The following is a 5,721-nucleotide window of genomic DNA, read 5'->3' on the forward strand; positions in this document are numbered from 1 at the left end:
GACCGTTCGGTCTTAGGCCGGCGGTATGTTCAGGATAGAGTTTGCTACCATTATTAATTTAATTATTGGTTTTTGTAAATTATCAAAAATAATTTTTTTTCTTGTTCAGTTCCTCCACAATATTTTGTCCTAACATACAGTCCTCTTTGTGTCCCTCTTCTATCTCTTTCCATCCTGGCACTGGCTCGTCCAGTTCCTCTTGATACCTTTAAGGTGGACTGTAACGTATCTAGAGCATTTCTGGAGAATTGGCCAAAATTCAAATTTTGTAAAATTTTTCAGACTTTCTCTTCTTTCAACCTCCTATCGATGCCGAAATCTTTTAAACAACAGAACTGCTCAAGTTGGCTTTTACATCATTCCTTTGTGCTGGGGTCAAGGACTGGACAAGTGGTTAAAAAAAAGCAAAGATGGGCAACAAAAATCCTGCTGGAGTCACCTTGTAGTTGTGTGGTTTGACGCCATTTTAATTTATGCGCACGTGATCAGCATGAATGTGATTAAGCTAACCACAGAATCATAACAGAATGTAAGTTATCAATTTAAGAAAAAAGAATGAAAACAAGTAAATAAAAATCATCAAAAATTGAAAAGTAGTAAGATTGAATTGGAAAAAAAACAAAACCAACATGAGGGTACTTGAAAACTGGTTTGGTAAAATAACTACTACATGAAGAATTTATTTCAAAGCATTAGTTGTAATTGTCGCAGCACACAGACAGCTACATAGTAACAGTATAAAGCATTTGTCTTCATGTAGTAGTGCAGGATTTTTACCATACCATTTTGCAAGTACCCTCTTGCTTCTTCCCATAGGTGGCTACAGAAACATGCAATCACAAGGGCTCATTAGTATTCATCATTAATTTGGTGTGGCCTAGTTATAGTAGGCATGGTTTTTAATTGAAATGAATTATATCAATCCAGTTCAAAATATTGAACCAAGTTAATGGAGTGGCAAGGGAGATTATCAGGGGATGGCTGGGCAAGGTTCAGCCCTTGAAGCCTCCATGCATGGGTGTTGATCATGCTCATGCCATTTATTAATTAGAATGTATTTTGTATTTCCGGTATAATAGTTTTGAAAGCCAAAAATGGCTTCCTTTTATTTGCATCATAATTCTCAACTATGTTGTTAACAAAGCTACATTATAGCACGAGACAAGCATGTAACCGCAACATAACACCTTCCTGTATGTAGTTATAGCCAGTGCGCATAAGTAGCATGTATAGTACACAACTGTGCAGCAGCTGTAATAATTCAAACTATTAAAGACGACTTGAGCAGGCTTCATACTATTGTCCAGTTATTAAAACAAGATTTCTTGAAAAAAAACTGTTATTGCATATTGAAGAGTAACAATCAAAGTAAGCTATAATGTATTTTATTCTTAGGTTACAATTTTTCCAACCAAATTATCTTGCATACAAATTATTGTATTTTTTAAAAATTAGCATGTCATTCAACAAGCACAATGAATATCTTGACAAACATTGTTGTGTGTTTGGTAAGCCTCAAGAAAAAGCTACTGAATGTAGCTATAGTAAATACTCAGCTATTCTTCAAGTACTGGGAGTGAATACACAGAATGACAATGAAGAATTACATGTACCACCATTCTGCAATAATTGTTACTTGACAGCTAAGCGTTCTGGTGCTCGAAAGGTTGTTGAATGGAAATTACATAATTAAACATATTGTCACATTTGTGATGATATATCTACTGGAGGAAGACCAAAGAAGTCTAGTTCTGGTGGGTGGCCATCTCTTCTTAAAACCCACATACAGTCAGTTGCTTGCAGCATTCCTTTCTTCTCACTTGCACAAATGGTTGGTGATACGTACATTGAGAGCTTAACATGCAGGTTATGTCAATGTGCCATTAACGATCCTGTGGAGGTATTACATTGTCAAACCTTGACACACCGCAGCTTTGTAATTGCACATTTGGAAAAGGAGAAGGATACATTCACTTGTCCTGGGTGTGGTGAGAGCCATGAAAGTGCATCTTCATCTTTCTCAAGAGTATCACCTACGTAAGAGATGATAAGAAATATGATGATAAAGTGCTATAAGTGCAAGCATGTACTTACCCTATCTAAAAGCCAAGCTAGTTGTGATCAACATATAACTGATGTATGTTTACTAAATCTCAAAGACATCACATCTAGACCACTTGAGAGCCAACCAACAACCATCGAGAAGGATTTTGCTACTAGCATTGTTACAAGTTTGATGTACCAGAGTCATGATACAGTTGTTATACTTCCTACTGGAGGAAAGGTTAATTAAATTAATATACAGAATATAATTATACACATTATATTAAATTTTATATTGCCTTTAAGCTTCATAAAGTTGTCCTCATCCATAATTCCTTCTGGTGAGTGCTCAAGACAAACCATGAGATGAAGAAACAATGAGCTGTTAAAAATTTGAGATAAATTGAGCATGGGACAAACAGGCATACAGCTCTGCCATGAGATGAAAAGAATACCAAAGGAGGAGAGAGCATTATTAATGAAGAAAGCTAATGCCATGGTATTAATTCCACCAGAACTAGGCTTAGCGATGAAGGCATTTACATCTACATGTAACTAAAATTATTAGATGGCTAAAATCATGGGGTGCTGAACTGTCAAGTGAGAAGAAACAAAGGCATCTAATGAATGCACAGGTGGCAGATGTAGATGTAGAGTCTAAAGCTATTGCATTTAGTTTTGAGGTGAAGAGTGGAGGTCATGAACTAAGGCCAGCTGTAATGGGCTTTGTCAGCAACTTAAAAGCACTGATCTTCCACACACTGAATGAGAATGACAGGATAGTATTAGGCTAGTTATATTAGGTTAAAATCTGTTACTTTGTATCAGACTAAATAGACTAACCTGGCTCATTCCAGCTGATGAGATTTGGATTAAGATAGGTGGCAACAAGGGTGGATCAAGCTTCAAAATGTCTTTTCAACTTTTAAATATCGATAAACCTAATTCAGTGAAAAATATTGCTGTTTTCGCTTTGTTTGAAGCACCAGACTCCTTTGGCAACCATCACATTGCACTTGACAGGTATAAAGGTGCTGTATCAGACATCCAGGAATCTAGATGGAGGTAAAAAATTACTTCATACATGTTTGCTCATTACAACAATTTGTAGAATCTACAACATTTGACTTTTTAATTTTGGAGATTATAAGCTGTTACCGTATAACGCTTTAATTTGGCAGAGTTTAATTTAGGTGATTGGCGATTTGAGACTGAAATCGCCAAAATTAAAACCGCAATTATAAAGAACGATCAGCTATGAATCTGTGCTTGTGCAGACGTGATAGCAAAATTAAATTGTTTCGACGGTGCAGGTTTCAGGTGGGCAAGAATGTCTTTACTAAAGTACTTTAAGAACTACCTTCACAGAAGTCGTGTCCCTCTCTCAGTAAGGTTCAACTGAAAGGAGCAAATGACTGTGTAAAGCAGGCTTTGACAGAGGATACGATTGGGCGGAGGAGTCGTCACAGTGTTCAATACAACAACTACACAGCTGAAGATAGAGCCAGGATAGGGAAGTATGCTGTAGAAAATGGGCCAACTAGGGCTGCAAGACACTTTTCTGCAATTTGGAACATGAAGGTAATTATAATTAGTCTTTTCCTGGTTATGACACTTAACTTTTATTATATAGATCAATGAATCAACAGCTAGAAGGCTAAAATCTGAGTATATAGCCCAATTAAATGAGAGGAAGGATGAAGAGGTTTCAGTAACGAGTCTCGTCAAGAAAAGTAAGGGGCAGCCACTTCTTCTCTGTGCTGACTTAGATAACAAAATACAGGAGTACATCAAAAGCTTGAGGATCACAGGTGTTGTAAATACCAGCATTGTGATATCAGCTGCTAAGGGTATTGTTGCTGCTACAGATATTCAGTTGTTTGCATCTCATGGAGGGAGAGTACTTTTAAATAAAACCTGGGGAAAGTCATTACTAAAACAGATGAATTTTGTCAAAAGGAAAGGCTCAAATGCAGGAAAAGTAGCTGTACCTAATTTTACGTACATACTATGTTTTCGTAGCAGACATTGCAGCTGAAGTGTTAATGAATGTAATACCTGACAGTCCACTGGGATCACACAGGATTACCTCTTGTGCCAACTGGAGAGTGGAAAATGCATTATGTTGGCGACAAAGTAATACCAGTTTCTAATGTTGATGACAAGAGCGAGATAACTGCTGTACTAGCAGCATCAATGACAGGTAATTAAGGCATTATCAAGAGCTCTTGTTATTAATCATTATTTTTTTACTGGTGAATGTTTACCACCACAGTTGATATACAAAGGCAAAACAAAAGATGTCACCCTGCAGTTGAATTCCCTAAATGACGGTGTGTTTGCGATACCGAAAATCATTGGGCTAATGAACTAACAACAAAGCAGTGTATTACTTCTATACTTCTGCCATTCATATGCAGGAAATGTCAGGAGTTAAAGTTAGACAAGTTTCACCCAGCACTAGTTATTTATGACTGCTTCAGAGGCCAGACAACTGAAGATGTACAGAAGTTGCTGTTAGACATCAACATTTGTTCTGTTCAAATCGCAGCTAACTGTACTGACAAATTACAACCAATGGATGTGTCAATAAATAAACCAATAATAGATGAATTAAAAAGCAGATTCCAAGGATGGTATGCAAGTGAAGTTCAGAGACAGTTAAGTGAGAATGTTCCAATTAAAGAGGTAAAGGTTGATGTTACTCTAAGCAATATCTAAGGGAGGAGTGCTACATGGATAATTTCTGCATGGAAGGCTATAGCATCCCATCCAGAATTAGCAAGTAATGGTTTTATCAAGCCTGGAATTTATCAGATATTGATTCTCCTTCGCTAAAGTACATGTACATGCATTTTGCTAATAACATTCTACAAATTACAAATTATTGTTTATTTTGATTCTTTGCACAAAATAAACAAATTAATAATAGTAATTATTAAGTTAAATCAAACAATACACTACTTGATTAACATTAAATTTTTCACCATTCAAATTTATTAGGGAAATGCTACTATTGCCTTTTTTTCATAACAATTGACAAGGTGGTCTCTCATTCTTTCTCTTCAAAATATGGGTGGTTTTTTCTGTGCTAAGGCTGCACAAACAGCAATTGCATGCACACTACAATCTATCACACCTTGCTCAGTACAGTGTCCTTTTATCATGTTGTAACCTGGAAACAATTTCTTACAAATCTGTTGTGAGTCACTATCTAGTGTTGCAAAAAGAGAATCATAGAAATAGACTTCTGATTTTGTGCCTTGCGCTGACAACATTACCCAGTAATTGCTTCTACAGTAAATAATTTGCAAATAGAATGAATCCTGTCATGTCAATTTTCTTGCACCTATGTGCAGACATTAAAAGAGTTGATTTCAATCCTTTAATTAGAGAAAATTGCTTCCTTAGAGCAAAATCAATGTGGCAATCAGAAAGTTTCACTACAGACTTTGTCTGAAAAGTATGCATCTTTCTTAAGTGCAGGCAGTGGGAATCTTAAACAGGCAAAATTCTACGACAATGTCATTGGTGAATATTTTTTCAACATCCTACTGACACAAGTTAGAAAACAATAGTTCAAAAACATTTTGTTAATTTTAATAAAAAGGTTTGCCCACCTGGAATACACCATTATGTTGGGAATCTTTCAGAGACTATTCAATTCACTGGAAGAGT

Source organism: Amphimedon queenslandica, unplaced genomic scaffold (genome assembly GCF_000090795.2).
Source record: "Amphimedon queenslandica unplaced genomic scaffold, v1.1 AMPQUscaffold_13151, whole genome shotgun sequence".
Lineage (NCBI taxonomy): Eukaryota > Metazoa > Porifera > Demospongiae > Haplosclerida > Niphatidae > Amphimedon > Amphimedon queenslandica.